The sequence below is a fragment of the Salvia splendens genome, chromosome 15, assembly GCF_004379255.2.
Source record: "Salvia splendens isolate huo1 chromosome 15, SspV2, whole genome shotgun sequence".
NCBI classification, from domain to species: domain Eukaryota; kingdom Viridiplantae; phylum Streptophyta; class Magnoliopsida; order Lamiales; family Lamiaceae; genus Salvia; species Salvia splendens.
Window position 1 is genome coordinate 23,144,739 of NC_056046.1, and position 18,589 is coordinate 23,163,327.

The 18,589-nt window shown below is 35.7% G+C and overlaps 3 long non-coding RNA genes across 22 annotated transcripts; all 3 read left to right on the top strand.

The window, feature by feature from the left end:
* The first annotated feature begins 2,332 nt into the window (after positions 1-2,332).
* LOC121769458 lies at positions 2,333-6,944 on the top strand. 2 transcript variants are annotated; one of them, XR_006043586.1, is made up of 8 exons: positions 2,333-2,592; positions 2,662-2,794; positions 4,420-4,578; positions 4,719-4,888; positions 5,025-5,139; positions 5,227-5,328; positions 6,018-6,055; positions 6,239-6,944. It is a non-coding gene; the product is annotated as an uncharacterized LOC121769458 (long non-coding RNA). The 2 variants fall into 2 exon arrangements; XR_006043585.1 differs by lacking the exon at positions 6,018-6,055.
* Positions 6,945-7,006: 62 nt separating this feature from the next.
* On the top strand, positions 7,007-15,793 carry LOC121769455. Of its 19 annotated transcripts, none has more exons than XR_006043578.1 (20): positions 7,007-7,631; positions 7,734-7,937; positions 8,090-8,348; positions 8,435-8,557; positions 8,877-9,017; positions 9,826-9,928; positions 10,027-10,087; positions 10,764-11,255; positions 11,782-11,982; positions 12,081-12,274; positions 12,496-12,988; positions 13,075-13,153; positions 13,289-13,326; positions 13,499-13,842; positions 13,944-14,046; positions 14,176-14,257; positions 14,466-14,593; positions 14,661-14,726; positions 15,313-15,478; positions 15,594-15,793. It is a non-coding gene; the product is annotated as an uncharacterized LOC121769455 (long non-coding RNA). The 19 variants fall into 19 exon arrangements; XR_006043580.1 differs by having other exon boundaries at positions 12,496-12,909; XR_006043581.1 differs by having other exon boundaries at positions 12,496-12,694.
* Positions 15,794-15,795: 2 nt separating this feature from the next.
* Positions 15,796-17,016, top strand: LOC121769459. Its single transcript, XR_006043587.1, has 5 exons — positions 15,796-15,887; positions 15,986-16,052; positions 16,347-16,484; positions 16,626-16,762; positions 16,979-17,016. It is a non-coding gene; the product is annotated as an uncharacterized LOC121769459 (long non-coding RNA).
* The last annotated feature ends 1,573 nt before the right edge of the window (positions 17,017-18,589 follow it).

An 18,589-nucleotide genomic window follows, 5' to 3' on the forward strand; every position in this document is an offset into this window, starting at 1 on the left:
AACTCCCAAGGAAAAATAAAATGGAGTTCGAATTTCTTGTAGTATAATTTACGGTCCATGGGTTTGGATTTAATTTGGATTAAAGTCCCAAAATAATTTAATTAAATCCACAAAAGAAGTACTATCTCAATAATTAGGAAGGGCCGAATATTTCAATAAATTGACTTGAGAAAGAATAAATGCATGATCCTATTAATTATTTCCCCATATTGGAATGACATAAAGTCTCAAGCTCATCATTCACATTAACCACGACAATTTATTTCACGCAAAGCACTTAATCACATAAAATCAAACGTTTCAAAATTCCAAAATTCCAATAACATAATAAAAAGGGTCACAAAAGTTTGGGATGTTACACATTTGGTCCGTCCCTTAAAAATATAAACTTTCTAAAACTTTCTATTTTATGAACTGGACCCCATAATCCACTAACACTACTTCCTCTATTTTTTCTCTTCCTCTCTCTTTACCCATTTTTCTCCCCCTCTCTCTTACTCTACCCTTTTTTTCTCTCTGTCTTTCTTACTTAACCAATTGTGCATTAAAACCCATGCCGTTTCAAAAGTTTCTATTTTTCAAGGCCACATGTAGTAGTAGTACTTAAGAAAATTATGAATTACTATTAACTTACAAGGAGGCTTGTTGGAAGAAAATTGAGTAACATCGTTAGTAAAATAATCTTGTTATGTGCCAGTTGAAACAGGTAAGCCAATAGTACTAACATATTTCTCAACATGCAATCTGTTGTTGCCGGAGAAATTATGGCCAAAAAGATGCTGCTTCAAGGCTTGTTCATGGTAATCAATAGATTGTTCAGGTAAATGGCCCATAGCTTCCTCCTCTCTAGCAAACGAAAATCTTGACTGACTGCTATTCGGAGCTTTCCAGGAACCTGGTGCTCCATAAGACCCTTGTCGTCTATCAGTTTCACCTAGCTACTTTGCCAGGTTCTGAGGTGAAGTTTCAGACTTATCCCATGAGTCAAAGTCTAGTGATAAAATATTTGATATAATGCTGCTCTCCCCTGTATCAATAGCAGAAGCACCACTGCCCACTTCAGTTTCATATCTCCCAAATTGAGATATTTTCTCGTTTCTAAATAAAAGAGTGGAATCTACAGTACCATTATTGAATGTATCCTCTAGATACACACTTAGAATATTAGAAGTTGAAACCTTCAAGTTACCACTTCTATATACAGCTTGCCTATTAGAATCAATACTGGTCATTGTCAAATGCAGGAGAAATAAAATCAGAATGCTTTAAAATAAGTGCATCACAAAACTCTGGTACTCTATGGGAATCAATCTCAGGATCCTTAATCCTTTGGCTATGAAAAGATAACAAACCATCGTCCAGTTCTGGAAGGTCGACTTTAGTTACTTCATCGGGCCTTCCAAGGTTTTAAAAAATAATTTTATAATAAAATAATTGAATGTGAAATAATATTATTATTTATTTGGATGGTAACATTAAGAAATTGAGTATATATGCATGTAGTCATTTTATATAATTTACAAATCTAAAAATTATTTAATACTATTAAAACAATTTGATGCGGATGACTATGATGGTTTCATTTAATGACAAAACTCAAAAATTAAATATATATGGATGGATGTAGTCATTTTTATATTGAAATTTTAAAAATTATTTAATAATAAAATAATTTGATGTGAATGAGTATGCTTATTTCATTTGATGATAATATTAAGAAATTAAATGGAATGAAAAAAATATCCACATTCTTGTTAATGGAAGAAAAGATTAAGAAACTATATGATATCTACATTTATTAATTACTAAGATGGTAAACTATCTCCTCAATCGGCTAAAGTCTAAATGTATGTAAATGATTATTATGAAAAATTTAGTGTTTCCTAAATAATCATAGAAGGTTAATTATGTAAAATATTAAATTAAATAATCATCATAAATTTAATATAAATGTAAAATACCCAAATTATCTAGTTTTTGTATACACAATTTTTGTTAATTTATCACTACTCTCAAGAGGTTAAATTTTAACCATGAATTTACCTTACTCCAATTATGCAAGGGCAAAAACAAAATTAAGGCAATAAATACCAAAGCTTCAACTACATAACTTACTAGTTAAATAAATCTAACTTCAAAAATTAATTATAATCATCATAAAAATTGGACTAGACCAACACAAATATTTAAAAGAAGATTTAGGCTCAACTATTTAAATTTTAGAGAATTTATTTTATAATAAAGAATAATTAAAAATAAAACTCAAAACATAATTAATTGAAAGTCCATCCTTTAGTCAAGAAATAAAAATGAAACCCTACTCTATTCAAATTCTAACTCTCGCTTGCGCCTCCTTCCCCCCACGCCTCTCTCTCTCTCAAATCTCCCTTCTCTCTCGCCTCTGCCGGAAACGTCTGCCACCGCCGGCACCGATCAGCCGCCGGCCCTCTGGCCATCTCTCCCTTCTTCCCTTCTCTCCTTCTTTCCTCTCTTCTCACTCTCTCTTTCGGTCTCCCTCTCAGCCAGCACCGCCACCGGCTGGAAACTGCCGCTGCCGCAGCGCCGGCCGCCGTCGCCGTCGTCGCTCGGGAGGTAAGTATATTTCACTTTTAATTTGTAAAAACAAGTTTCTAAACTTTGAATCTTTGCTTAAATTTTCAGAAATTAAGAGGGGTTGAAAAGGAGCCAAGAAGTGTCGTTGTTTGCCGGATTTCGCCACCACCGCCGGATGCTGTCGCCGCCGCCGACCCGGCGCTGCCGCTGTTGCTGACAGAGGACAGAAACTCCAGCCAGGGTATGATTTCTTACTTCCTTAGTCAAATTCTTAATTGAGTGGATTATGTATTTGTGATTGAAGAGGGCTAAGGTTTTTCCTATTTATGCATAAAAGTTGAGATCTTGAAGAAACACTAAGCATGCTTGTGTTTTGGGTTTTGGGACAGATATATGTACTAAATTATGGCTTGCTTTGAACAAAGAATTTTGGTAGGGAACTTACTTAGATATGAGAAAAAGCTTGATGAATGAACAATATGCAACTTTCCTTTCGTTGCTAGCTTGACTCATGACTTCTAAACTTGAATGTGTGGAAACATGGATTTTTGTGGGTGGGATAGATGAATTTATGTGATGAAACTGATGAGTGATTGTGATGGGAAAAAGGTTGATAGGGATGTTCTATGTATAGTGAATTTCTTACCGAGTGATCTTGAATGTGGCGACAAGATACATAAGGCTCCTCTCCTCTCATTCTTCATAATCATCATGGTGTTGGGGACTTTGTTCTGTTGGAGCATGCATGGGGAGGGATTGTTCTTGCAAGATTTTGAATGATGATAATGCGTGTGTGCTTTGGTGTCACCACAAAGAGAATGGCGTCAAAGTTGTTGAACCAACCCGAAATGCCCCGCAAGGGGTCCCCTCTTCTGCTTGAAATTACTAATTTGGCTCGAGGTAGCACTACTAGGTACAGTCCGTCCAGTTTTGAGAAGTAAATGATTTTGTGTGCTAATTTGTTAATCCTTGTTCGAATGAGTCTGGCTAGTGGCTAAATTTGCCTTGGTTTCTTTCTCAGCCCTATCTGTTCGATTAGAAAATGGGCTGTGCTTCTCGTTGATGAAATCTGATTTTTTTCACCATCTTCCTGCATCGATAGATGTTTAGAATAGTTTTGAGGTGTGGGTGTTTGGATGCATGCTTCTTTTCGTGGTTGTAATTTATCCTATTTGTGTGTGCATGCTAGGTTTTCTCTTTATTGATTGTTACCAGACACTTTTTTTTATCGGTTATTAGGGTTGGCCTGCAGTACGTTGTTGTCACTTACTAACTTCTGGAGAACTAAGATTCCCTAATTTAAAAAACCTAATATTTTAATAATATGTTAAAATGAATCTATGCGGCTTCTAAATAAATTTGTTAATCCTTATAGCTATAGTTTCACTTTTGACTTTTGACTGCAGTACCTTGTGACTTTTGTTTCACTGGTAGGTTTCACGATTTAGTTTAAATAAATTTGGAAGCCTTTATCAAGATTAAAGAAATACATAGGCCATGCATGTTTCCGTGTCATGTAATCATTGATGCATATCATGTCTGAAAAACATACGTACTTTTAACCAACTGGATGATGAAGTTCCTTCCAGCGTATATTAAGTGGGTCCTAAATCCTGATGGTAAGGCCACATGATTTAGATGTGTGGAGAGTTATAATGGTCTCTTGATATTTTATATCTGTGCTGAACGTGTTCTATTGATGTTTTTTCTGTTGGGTGGGATTTACTTATTGGAGCAATAATACTAGCAAATAACTTATAAAAAATTTGTTCAAGTGTTATGTTAATTTAGTCCAGTATGTATGGGTTTGGAATTCATATTGTTTGTATTTTGTCCTTGTTGCATATTAACCTTGTTTACATGCAGTCCAAACCATTGAAGGGGAAACAAATAAACAAATTTCTGTTAGGAGAAAGCATAGAGACGGCGCTGTGCCACTTTTTTTATGCTAGCTATTATGCGCAAGGTCAAATGAGCCCTTTATGCTAACCAGGCCACTTTTCACATTCACAACGCGTTTATGAGGTGATTCTTTAACAAATTCTAGGATATCTAAGTTGATTCACGTGGCCATATATGTATAGTCTCTAGTTCATCTTTGTGATCTTTATTTGTATCTCATTTAATTTTGTCATTTTGTCTGCTGTATTTTTCTGGTTTTCTAGAGAATCGGTCCACCCAGAGCTCAAATGCATTTCCAATTCCCCGCTTCGTCAGGAATAAGTGGTAGCATTTACTCATCTAGCCTTGTTAGCATTGGAATTGGTGCTATGCCCTAAACACCGGAAATTGGCTCTGATGATATAGAACCTGTTGGATCCCAGATTCCTTCTAGGTTTGTTTAGTTTATGTTTTCTTTTGATTTTTATATCATTTATTAATTATTAGTTTTGTTTTCCTATCAGTAAACCCTACGGGCAACTAAAAACAAAAATGAATCAAATTAGTAAAATTATGGTGATCGTTTTCAGTTCCTTCATCTCACATTTCAATTGGCGAAGGTCCACAAACTCCTGAAAACGACATCATTCCTTCATTCTCTTTTGCTTTGGCTAGCTACTAATGGAACCTTCCAGTTGTGCAAAAGTGAGTACAATCTGTTTGCATATCAACCATTGTTTGCTTGTGCAATTTTTTACCTGTGCACTCTATTAATGTACTTTATCAATGCAGGAAACTGGAAATGCTGCATATCCTACTAATGCAACTCTGTCTTCCTAGCATCTTGGGACTAATGTCTCTGAGCCATTTATGTACCATACTATCTCAGAGAAGGTATATATACTATGAGCCTTTACTATTTAAATATCAATTTCTTAAAACTCGTGCTTTAAAAAGTGCCACGCTTATGGTTGGAAGGAGCGAGTAAAAAATTACAAACTATAGCTATAAGTTTATTTTAGTATTACCTTAGTTGATATCCTCCTATATGTTGATGTCAACTTATTATGTGGTATTCCTTTTTCTAAAATGACATGGTGGATTGAGCATAAAACATTTAGAATGTTGACTTTTCCAACTCTTGATATGATCATGCATTTTACCTAGACTTCAATTGAAGAATCCACATCCAACATGGTGCGAGTGTTAGATGATAAGCTAATTACTTGTCTAAATCTGCATTTGCATCATTCATGGACATTAGATTCCTATGTAGGTGAATTACTAACTTAAGCATATTGTTCTTGATTCATAACTGTTTGCAAAGAACCGAGCTTAAGCATATTGTTCTTGATTTGCTCAAAGTACGCACTAATTCTCCAATGATGCACTGTATAATTTCATATGCTGGCCTCGGTTTAGATGTGGGAATGATGTCAATCCTACATTGTATGTAAAATTAATGTGCATAATGTATATATTGTTTTGTTAAGATTTATATGTTCTTCCTTGATATTAGAATGAGTTGTTTTGATGATAAAGCCTCATTTTTATATATTTCTACATATGTGTACCTGCGTTAGATAATGGAGCACAAGTATGAATAGCAGCAGCCGAAAAGGTTACAAATTCTATCGGATTCTTTATCTAGAACTTGCTGTCCAACATATTAAGCTGTATTTAAGTGGATACTTTTGAATATGCACTTTAAGTATTTGTTACTTATGTTGTGCTTCATTTCTTTATTTTTATTTATCAGCTGCTTTATATAATTGATTTTATTTGTTTTGTGTTTGTTGTGTAGGAGTTGAGGAGGAGCTAACTTCTAAAGAGGTTATTAGTGTAGACTTCGTTTTTCTCAAGGGTTGATCTGCAAACTTAGTTGTTGCTTACTAACTTCTGAAGTCCTAGGTTTCCCGTGCTTCAAATAAGTGATAACAGTGTTCTTTGTTGCCCGATTTCTTGAGCTAAGGAGAGAGAACTATTCCGGTTTTGAAAAATTAATTTAAAAAGCCATAGGGCCGATCGTCTGAATGAGAGCTTTATGAGTTGCAATCTTGTTGATATTGGTGCATAAAGATGATTTAGGCAATAGGAATAAAGACCTCATATCCAAATTATCACATGCCTGACCTTGCATAAACCCCTAGTAAGCCAATTTGAGCCCCAAAAGCCTAATTTCTTTGTTGAATATTTTGAAGTCCTTATATCTGCTTACCTATTATATCCATTTGTTGGCCTATATTTTCTACCCTAGTCACTAAAATTAAAGTGCTAGCACATTCTTGGGAGGGTATTATGGTGGCAAGAAAAAGATGGAGGTTTTGTACCATTCATTAGGTGGTATTTATTTATACTGAGATACAAAGGGAGTGAATAGCTGTCCCCTTCAAACGAAAATAGAATAAAAAGGCAGCCTTTCATGAGTAAAAAAAAAGCCAAGGCTAGAAAAAAATAAAAAGGCAGCCTTTCATAAGTAAAAAAAGCCAAGGCTAGAAAAAGATAAAAAGGCAGCCTTTCATTAGTCAAAAAAGCCAAGGCTAGAAAAAAAAAATAAAAATAAAAAAGGCAGCCTTTCATGTCTAAAAAAAGCCAAGGCTAGAAAAAAAATAAAAAAATAAAAAGGCAGCCTTTCTTGAGTAAAAAAAAGCCAAGGCTCGAAAAAAAATATTGAGCGAAAAATAGAAATGATTCAAAAGAATAAGTTGACAGATGGTCGAAAAATCTCATGTTTGGGGTGTTGAGCTATAAGAAATCTGTATGCAGTGAGTGAGATGTGAAAGGTTTTGTGATGGATGTGCTAGTATTTTAAGAATGGTGGTAAGCTACTTAACCAAATATTATCCCACCTCTACCAAAAGCCCCATTACATCCCAATGAATAAGACCTTTTGATATGTGCATCATATTGACTTGGGAGTGATGAATTTTGCTTGATTTTGGGAGAAAGATCTTATGTGCTTAAAATAAAGAATAGCTAGAAGAACTTCTCTTTATGAATTAGTGACGATGGTTTGAGACTCCCAAGACACAACTCGAACTTAGATTGAAGCATGGGATGCCTAGTTCTTAGGGAATTAGTTCGTGTACAATTCTTGTTCTTAAGTTTTACCCGCGAGTGAATTCGGGGTCGGCCTAATTTCCCTACCGATTCATATGGTTTGGCGTGACTTGAAGCAGAGGATTATCTAATATCTTGTGAGTGTGATTTATTGTGTAACTTGCTCGAGGGCTAGCATGACTTATGTTTTGGGGGTGTTTGATGTGAGTGGGTAATTTTCTAACTTGTTCCTCGGACAGTATACAATGGAATGGAGGGTAGCGTATTACTGCTCCTAGCCAATTTTGGCCACTTCGATATTAAGTGTCTCTCAGTTCATACTAAAGCCGTCAATGAAGAACTACTGCAAAATCTTTCTGATGCTCTACGCTTGTCGGTACCTGATAAAATTGGAGTTGATCTTGCTTTGTCTAAAACTGACGATCACGATATTAGGATGTGTGGTTAGCTATTCTCCTCCTTATACATACATTTAGATATAATTTTTGTTTAGTTGTAGGAAGTGGAATACATACAACAATTTATTATTTTTATTTCCTTGGATTCTTTCTATATGTTCCACTAAACCCTTTTACCCTTTTCTTGTTGTATGCAGGAAAGAATTTTTCTTTGAGTCAGATTAAAGAGCTGTGTTCCAATCTATTGCATTTGAGGCGACTGAGATGATTCAAAATATGCTCGTGTTACACTTAGTTGATCTAACGGCCTCTCTAAGCATTCTGATTCATTCTTGCAAATGTTAGCTCTTGTGCAACTAAGGTGCTTTCCGTGATAGTTCCTCGTGCAAAAATAGACTAGAATTTCTTAGTCAATCTGAAGGCCAAGGCCCAACTACGTGGAGATCGCTTCTTCAGGTGCTTTCAGTGAAACTGCCTAGTGCATAAATAGACTAGAATTTGTTATGGAAACCAATTTTTACATTTATGCTTGTTTATATTAGCGTTGTTTAAAACGCGCCGCGCAGGTGGAAGAGCAAGATCTGGGGACGGCGGCCCGGTGGGGGCAAGGCGTATGGCGGTAGGGGGAGACTTAGTTCTTAACTTATAAGAAGCCGGGGGAAATGGTGAGCCTGCTTTGCTTAATCTTCTTCTTCTTGGTTGTAGCGAATATATTTTTCTACTTATTTGATTCAATTTCTGCTGCCTTTTGCAGCTTTATAAATCTATCACATATATTTTTGGGTATTATACTGTGCCTGGTGATTTCCTACTGTTTCTAATCCACTTCCTTGCTACCTTGCATCTATATAATTAATATATACTTATTATCCTATTTTTTTTGTCATATGCCGTGTACATAAATGTGCTATAATAGTATTTCTTTTCTTTGATATATAAACCCCATTGATTGTCAAATCTTGGCATGTTAAATTGTTTTCACAGGCTCTTTCCCAAGTACTTCCTAGATATGTTTCTTTTTTACATTGGCATTCGGTTTGCTGTACCTGCATTAAAAAAGAAATCGTGGGCCTTGGAAGCTGGATGAACACTCAATTAGTGTCTAGTAAAGATGCTTTGTATGAGGTTAGTGTTTTCTCTTTTTAAAAATCCCTCCCTATTAAGGTCCCAAGGACACATTGAAAAGCAAGTTAATTTCTGTTGTTGTGTAAAGAAACCATTCTGTGAGATATTATTTGCCAAGACTAATTTTTGAATTTGCATCTGCCAGTGCCATCTTGTGGTCTGTTATAATTGTAATTTCATAGTCTGGTTTTGTTGTTGGATTTGTCATGATGTATAGCCAAAATTTCATGTACTATATACTGTGACATGTTGTGCCTCTTAGGTTATGATTTCTTTTTCTTATGTATGGTGTTGGATTGATTTAAGCATCAAGTAGCTGGTTCAGAATTTTGAAGTCAATTTCTTTGTATGAAATGGTAACTAATGGATTATGCTATCATATTAGAGATGTCATATGAAAGTACTTCCAAGATAACTAAAGACTATCTCTATTTATTACATTAACTCTCCACTTCCTCTGATCTTTCTCAAGATTTTAATATTTCTGCAATGCCAGCTTGTTGCTACTTCTATGGCTGGGTGACTCCAGAAATCATATAAGCTCGTGTAGGAAAATCAAATCAAAGTTTGGACATACATATTGGAGAAGTTTCCTACATTGCTTGATTTTAGAAACAATTTTCCTGCAGTAAATAATTTGATTACCGCTCTGGAAATGTTGTGATACACCCAAAATTTTAAATATTATTCCAGCAGTTGAGTTTGTCTACAACAGTTTGATCAACTATCGCGGGACCAAATTTTCTATAGATTGCAAACTTGAGTTTGCTCGTATTGCTCATCTAAATTCAGCTGTTGTTCATTCCAGGTTGTGTGTAAGGCTGCGTAGCACGTAGAACTCAGTCCCGTGTTGAGAGCGCTACTTCAGTGTTGATAAGTTCTAGAAATGTCCCCTGTTCTTCTTCAGTGAGGTGTTATAGCTGTAACCACTAACCTCTACTCATAGCATTTTTATGCCAGTACACTTTGATCAATCACTTTTGTATGGACTAACCCCGGAGTTGTCCAGGTTCTCGCTTCCTGTATAGGGGTGTGATCCTGGCACCACCCCTTGCTTTCTACCCAAACAAGTGAGTATTCTATCTCCTTTTACATTTTCTAGTCCTTCACATTGAGGTGTGGGTGTATGCGTGCATTCTTCTTTTCTTTTCTCTTGCATGCAATGTTTTTTCTCTTGCATGCAATGTTTTCACTCTTGATTGTCACCAGACACTTTTAATGGGTTATTAGTGTACACTTAGTTTCTCTCAAGGGTTGGAGAACTAAGATTTCCTAATTTCAAACACCTAACTTATTAATATTTTAATATGTGAAAATGAACAAGACATTCTTTGAGGTGATGTTTTCACTGATGAATGAGATTTACTTATTAAAGCAATAATACTAGCAAATAACTTATTAAAAATTTGGTAAAGGCTTGTGTTAATTTTGTCCATTGTGTATTTTGTCCTTGTTGCATTACCTTGTTCACATGCAGTCCAAACCAATGATTGGGAAATAGATCAACAACTTTCTATTAGGGGAAAACATAAGAGATAGTGTTGTGCCACTTTTTAAAATGCTAGCCTTTAAGTGCCAGGTCAAATGTGACCTTTGTCCTAAGCTAGGCACCTGTCACATTCACAACCACAAGTTTATAAGGTGATACTTGACAATTTTTAGAACATCTAAGTTGATTCACGTGGTCAGATATATATTCTCTAGTTCATTTTTGTGATCTTTATTTGTGTCTCATTTCATTTGCAGGAATCACTAACAGAGTTGACACCGATGAATGGAATCCATCCACTGATACGCATCTTCCTTGATTGATAACCGCTCTGCAAATGTTGTGATGCACTCGAAATTTTAAATATCATTTCCAGCTTTTTTGTTTGTCTACGACAGTTAGATCATCTATCGAGGGACCGAATTTGCTTTAGATTGCAAACTTGAGTTTGCTCATACTGCTCATCGAAATTCTGCTGCTGTTCATTCCTGGTTGAGTGTAAGGCTGCGTAGCAAGTAGAAGTCAGTCTCGTGTTGAGAGCGCTACTTCAGTGTTGATAAGTTCTAGAGATGTCCCCTGATCTTCAACAGTGAGGTGTTATAGCTGTAACCATTACTCGTAGGATTTTTATGCTAGAGCACTTTGAGCACAAAATTTTGCAGGAACTAGCCCGGAGTTGCCCTGGTTCTCACTTCCGGTATAGGGGTGTGATCCTTACACCACCTCTTAATTGCTTTCTACTCAAACAAGTAAGTATTCTATCCTCTTTACATTTTTTTGTCCTTCACATTGAGGGTAATGTTTAGAATAGTTTTGAGGTGTGGGTGTCTGCGTGCATTCTTCTTTTTGGGGTTGTAATTTATCCTATTTGTGTGTATATGTAAGGTTTTCTCTCTATTAATTGTCACCAGAAACACTTTTTAATGGTTTATTAGTGTAGACTTAGTTTCTCTCAAGGGTTGGAGAACTAAGATTCCCTAATTTAAAACACCTTACTTATATTTTAATATGTGAAAATGAATTTGTGCTGCTGAACAAGACCAAGTACATATATTTTCTATGGTTGCTTGAAATTTTCTCTGTGGTGAACGTGGAGTCTGTTGATGTTTTTTTCCGTTGAATGGGATTTACTTTTTAAATCAATAATACTAGCAAATAACTGATATAAAAACATTGGTAAAGGCTTGTGTTAATTTAGTCCATTGAGCATGGGTTTGGAATTCATATTGTTTGTATTTTGTCCTTGTTGCCTTTTTTAACCTTGTTTACATGCAGTCCAAACCAGTGATGGGGAATAGATCAACAACTTTCTATTAGGAGATAGCATAGAGACAGTGTTGTGCCACTTTTTTTATGCTAGCATTTATGTGCAAGGTCAAGTGAGCCTTTTGTCCTAAGCTAGGCCACCTGTCACATTCACAAAATGAGTTTATGAGGTGATTCCGGACAAATTCTAGGACATCTAAGTTGATTCAGGTGGTCAGATATATATTATCTATTTTCATCTTTGTGATCTTTATTTATGTCTCATTTCATTTTTTCATTCTGTTTGCATCATTTTGCTCGTTTTCTAGGAAAGAATCGATCCATCCAGAGCTCAAATGCATTTCCAGTTTGCCCTCTGCTTCGTCAGTGGGTGGATTTTCCTGGAAATTTGCATCTCTACTTCTGACCAAGTGAGTGTTAGCACTGGAATTGGTGCTATTCCCCACACACCTGAAATTGGCTCTGACGAGATGGATCCTGTTGGATCCCAGATTCGTACAAGGTTTGTTTAGTTTATGGTTTCTTTTGATTTTTATACCATTTATTAATTATTAGTTGTTGTTTTCCTATGACTAAACCCTGCGAGCAACAGAAACAAAATTGAATCAAATTAATAAAATTATGGTGATCGTTTTTAGTTCCTTCATCTCACATTGCAATTAGCGATGGTCCACAAACTCTTGAAAATGACATAATTCCTTCATTCCTTCTTGCTTTGGCCAGCTACTGATGGACACTAATGCAAATCTGTCTTCCGAGCATCCCGGGACAAATGTCTCTGCGCCATTTATAACCTTTGGTGATGCATTGCACATGTACCATACTATCTCAGAGAAGATATATATACTATGCGCCTTAACTCTTAAATATCAATTCCTTATATCTCGTGCCCAAAAAATTGCCTCGCTCATGGTTGGACGGAGTGAGTACAAAATAACAAACTATAGCTATATATTTATTTTACTATTATCTTAGTTGGTAATTGGTATCCTCCAATATGTTGATGTCAACTTATTATGTTGTTTTCCTTTTTTAAGACATGGTGGATTAAGCATAAAACTTTTACTGACTTTTCCAACTCTTAATTTGATCATGCGTTTTACCTAGACTTCAATTGTAGAATCCACATCCAACAAGGTATGAATGTTATTTATTGAGCTAATTACATGTGTAAAGCTACATTGCTTTGCATCATGGACATTAGATTGCTATGTAGGTAAATTACTGCTTCTATACTGTTTGCAAAGAACCGAGCTTAAGCAGATTGTTCTTGAGTTACTCAAAATATGCACTGATTCTCAGGATAATATTTCCGATGATGACTATATAATTTCAAAAGCTGGGCTCGGTCTAGAAGTGGGAATGATGTCAATCCTACATGGTATGTAAAATTAATGTGCAAAATATATTTATTATATTGTTTAGATTGATATGTTTTTTCCTTGATATTAGAATGAGTTGTTTTGATGATACAATCTCATTTTTATATGTTTAAACATATGTGTGTCTGCTTTAGATAATGAAGCACAAGTCTGAATAGCAGCTGCCGAAAAGGTTACTAATTCTGTCGGATTCCTTGTCTAGAACTTGCTATACAGCATATTAGGTTATATTTAAGTTGATACTTTTGAATATGCACTTTATGTATTTGTTACATATGTTGTGCTTCATTTCTTTATTTTTATTCACCAGCTGATTTATATGGTTGATTTGGTTTGTTTTGTAGGAGTTAAGGAGGAGCTAACTTCTAAAGGAGGCAAGATGAGGGAAGAAATACCTAACCCCCATCACCTAACTTCCCATGCAAACAAGGGAGTATTTTGTTTCCCCTCACATTTTTTTCCTTCACATAAAGGGCAATGTTAAGATTAAGATTTGGGGTGAGGGTGTTTGTGTGCATGCTTGATTATGTGGTTGTAAATAATTTTATTACTCTATCTCCGATTCTGAAGGACCCTTTTTCTATAACGATGCGAATACTAAAGAAGTTATGTGTTTTAAATAGCAGGACTATGCCATGGAGCCCGATGAGAAACTTATGCGAAATGCAGCACATTAGATGGTAGCAAGGTTGGCAGGAACTCTTGCTAATGTAACTTGTTAGGTATAGATAACCTTTGCTTTATTACTCTCTTGTGTGCTGATTGAAAATGCCCGTACATCACATTTAGGAACCTTTACGTGGTTCAGTATCAAGCCAACTCAGAAGGTCACTTCAGGGCTTGGCCATAGCAAAGGATCTTCTGGAGCAGTCATTTTAGCGGGTGACTAATGGTAATCTCCTTTCATACAATGTGTCTTTATTTCCATGATTATATTACATTAAAAGAGATGCGAATAAAAGACTTGTTAGCATCAACCAAACTAATTGGTTTTAATTAGAAATACCATACGGCTTTGCAGGAATCACAGGCAGCGATGATACCGATGAATGGAATCCATCCACTGATACACATCTTCCTCGATCGATAGCCGCTCTGGAAATGTTGTGATACACACAAAATTTTAAATATTATTCCATCATTTGTATTTGTCTATGGAAATGTTGTGATACACACAATTTTAAATATTATTCCATCATTTGTATTTGTCTATGACAGTTAGATCAGCTATCGATGGACCAAATTTGCTTTTGATTGCAAACTTGAGTTTGCTCGTGCTGCTCATCTAAATTCTGCTGCTGTTCATTGCAGGTTGAGTGCAAGGCTGCGTTGCAAGCAGAACTCGGTCTGTTGTTGAGAGCGCTATTTCAGTATTGATCATGTTCCAGAGATGTCCCCTGATCTTCAACAATGAGTTGTTATAGTTGTAACCACTAAACGTAGGATTTTTCTGCTAGTAAACTTTGAGCACACCCATTTTTAGGGACTAACCCCGGAGTTGTCCAGGTTCTCGCTTCTGTTATAGGGGTGTGATCCTGGCGCCATCCCTTACTTGCTTTCTTACTCAAACAAGTGAGTATTCTATCTCCCGTTACATTTTCTTGTCCTTCACATTGAGGGTAATGTTTAGAATCGTTTTGAGGTGTGGGTGTTTGCATGCATTCTTTTTCTTGTGCTTGTAATAAGGTATCCTATTTGTGGGTGCATGCAAGGTTCACTCTATTGATTAAATTTGTCACCCGACACATTTATTACGGGTTATTAGTATAGACTTAGTGTTTCTATCAAGGGTTGGCCTGCAGAACGTTGTTGTCACGTACTAACTTCTGGAGAGCTAAGATTCCCCAATATAAAACACCTATTAATATTTTAATAATATGTGAAAATGAATTTGTGCTGCTGCTGAACAAGACCAAGTGAACCAAGTGCATTTCTTAAATTTTTTCAATGGTCTCTTGGTATTTTCCATGTGGTGAACGTGGATTCTATTGATGTTTTCCCTGTTGAATGAGATTTACTTATTAAAGCAATAATACCAGCAAATAGCTGATAAAATTTTTGGTAAAGTCTTGTGTTAATTTAGTCCATTGTGGATGGGTTTGGAATTAATATTGTTTGTATTTTGTCCTTATTGCATTTTAACCTTGTTTACATGCAGTCCAAACCATTTATGGGGAAATAGATCGATTACTTTCTATTAGAAGAAAGCATAGAGACAGTGTTGTGCCACTTTTTTTAATGCTAGCCTTTATGCTCGAGGTCAAACGGAAGCCCTTTATCCTAAGCCAAGGCACATGTCACATTCACAACAACGAGTTTATGAGGTGATTCTTTGATAAATTCTAATATATATTATCTAGTTCATCTTTGTGATCTTTATTGGTATCTCATTTCATTTTATTATTTTCTTTGTCGCATATTGCTCTTTTTTCACAGCAGAATCGATCCACCCAGAGCTTCAAATGCATTTCCAGTTCGCCCCTCGGCTTCATCAGGAGCTGGATTATCCAGGCAATTTGCATCTCCACTTCTGACCAAATGAGTGCTAGCATTTACTCATCTGGCCTTGTTAGCACTTGAATTGGTGCTATGCCCCATACACCGGAAATTGGCTCTGACGAGATAGAACCTGTTGGATCCCAAAACTAAAAGGAATCAAATTAGTAAAATTCCGGTGATCATTTTTCATTTCGCTCATCTCATATTTCAATTGGCGATGTTCCACAAACTCTTGTAAACTACATCATTCCTTCATTCCCTCCTGTTATATATATGCCATTGTTTGCTTGTGCACTTTTTTACCTGTGGAATTTGTAAATGCATGAACCTAGAAATGCTGCACATCCTACGAATGCAATTCTGTCTTCTGAGCATCCTGGGACAAACCTTGATATTAGAGTGAGTTATTTTGATGATACAATCTCCTTTTTATATGTTTAACATATGTGTGTCTGCTTTATATTATGTAGCACAAGTTCGAATAGCAGCTGCCGAAAAGGTTACAAATTCAGTCAGATTCTTAATCTAGAATTTGCTGCCCAACATATGCAATTTACCAGCTGATATTAGAATTTTGTATTTAAGTTGATACTTTTGAATATGCAATTTAAGTATTTGTTACATATGTTGTGCTTCATTTCTTTATTTTTATTCACCAGCTGATTTATATAATTGAATTTGTTTGTTTTGTAGGAGTTAAGGAGGGGCTAATTTCTAACGGAAGCAAGATGAAAGAAGAAATACCTAACCCCCATCACCTAACTTCCCATGCAAACAAGGGATTATTTTGTTCCCTTCACATAAACGACAATGTTAAGATTAAGATTTGGGGTGATGGGTGTTTGTGTGCATGCTTGATTATGTGGTTGTAAATAATTAGATTACTCTACCCCCGTTAATTCTGAAGGACCCTTTTTTCCATAGTATATATAACAATGCAAATGCTAAAGAAGTTATGTTTTTAAATGGCAGGTCTATGCCACGGAGCCTGTTGAGAAACTTATACGAAATGCAACACATTTGTAGTAGCAAGGTTGACAAACTTATACGAAATGCAACACATTTGTAGTAGCAAGGTTGACAGGAAGTCATGCTAATGTAACCTGTAGGTATAGATAACCTTTGCTTTATTACTTTCTTGTGTTATAAATGTTAATGATCTTGTTGTGAAATGTTGTGGATACACTCAAAATTTTAATATTATTCCAGCATTCGTGTTTGTCTACGACATTTAGATTATCTATCCAGGGATCATATTTGCTTTGGATTGCAAACTTGAGTTTGCTTTGTACTGCTCATCTAATTTCTGTTGCCGTTCATTCCAGGCTGAGTGTAAGGCTGCGTAGCAAGCAGAACTCGGCCGGTGATGTGAGCTCTACATCAGTTGATCAAGTTCTTGAGATGTCCCCTTTCAACAGTGAGGTGTTATAGCTGTACCCAATACTCTAGGATTTTTATGCTAGTACACTTTGAACTCACACTTTTGTAGGTACTTACCCCGGAGTTGCCTGGTTCTCGGTTCCGGTATAGGGGTGTGATCCTAGCACCACGCTTATTTGCTTTCTATGCAAAAAATTAAGTATTCTATCTCCCTTTACATTTCATGCCCTTCACATTGAGGGCAATGTTTAGAATAGTTTGAGGTGTGGGTTTGCGTGCATTCTTCTTTTTTGTGGTTGTAATTTATCATATTGTGTGTGTTTGCATGGTTTTTTCTCTATTGATTGTAACCAGAAACACTTTTTTATAGGTTATTTGTGTATACTTAAGGCTTGGAGAACTAAGATTCCCTAATTTAAAACACTTATTAATATTTTAGCATGTGAATGATTTGTGCTGTCGAACACAAGGATGAAACAAGACCCAAGTTCATTTCTTATTATTTTTCTATGGTTTTTGTATTATATGTGGTGAAACAAAAAGTAGTTTCTTATATGTTCTAGGCTTCTTGAGATTTCTATGTGATGAACATTGATAACTTGCCGTACACACATATTAGGTTGTATTATGCACTCTTTTAATTATGTGTTAATTATGTTGTAATCATGTCTTTATTCTTATTCATCAGTTGATGATATAGTTTATTTTGTTTTGTTTTTTGTTGGTTTACGCGGGTGAGTGGATTCAGTGAAAGTTCAGGCTGATAAACTCGACTTACTCCGACTCGAGTGAGAAGAACCGAAGATCTAAAAAGTGTGTTTTCAAAACCTTAACTCACTAATACTATTAACTAGTATAGGGAAGTAAGGATCGATCCCACAGAGATGAGGCATTAGGCGATTTGTTTGCATGACACGACTTGAGGATGGCTACTGCCACGCTTCTAGGGGGTGGGTTAAGTTAAACTACTTGACTTTGGGAAAAGTAAACTATCTAAACTGATCAACTCATCAAAATTTAACTAGTCTATTTGATCAACTTAACTGAACTTTCCATAAGTTGACAAACAGAATAAACGGGGACTGTCAGTCCCATGCAAAAAGCACTGTAATGTAAAAACTTTCTAACAACTTCATCTTCTTCACAAAATCAACATGGAAAGTAGAGTACAGAACAGATCTGAAAAGCAAAGGAAGATGAAATATTAGGACAACTCATAAAATTAAATCTTCTCCTAAGATCTAAGCTACAACTACGTAAACAAGAAAACTAACCCATGTTCATGCAGAAACAGAAACTACTAGATCTAAACATCCTAAACACTTTCAAATATAAAACATCAGGTCTGACCAAATCAAAACAGAACAAGACATTTCTGAGCTAAGATATGCAAAATAAAATGGAAACCGAAAGCATATCAGAAATATCATGCATGAAACAGAACGCAGAAGCTGAAAGTGGAGACATAACTTCAGATTTACTAAATCAAAACTATCAAAATGTCAATAACATCAATGGTAAACAGAAAACAAACAAGGAAAACAGGAAATTGTCTC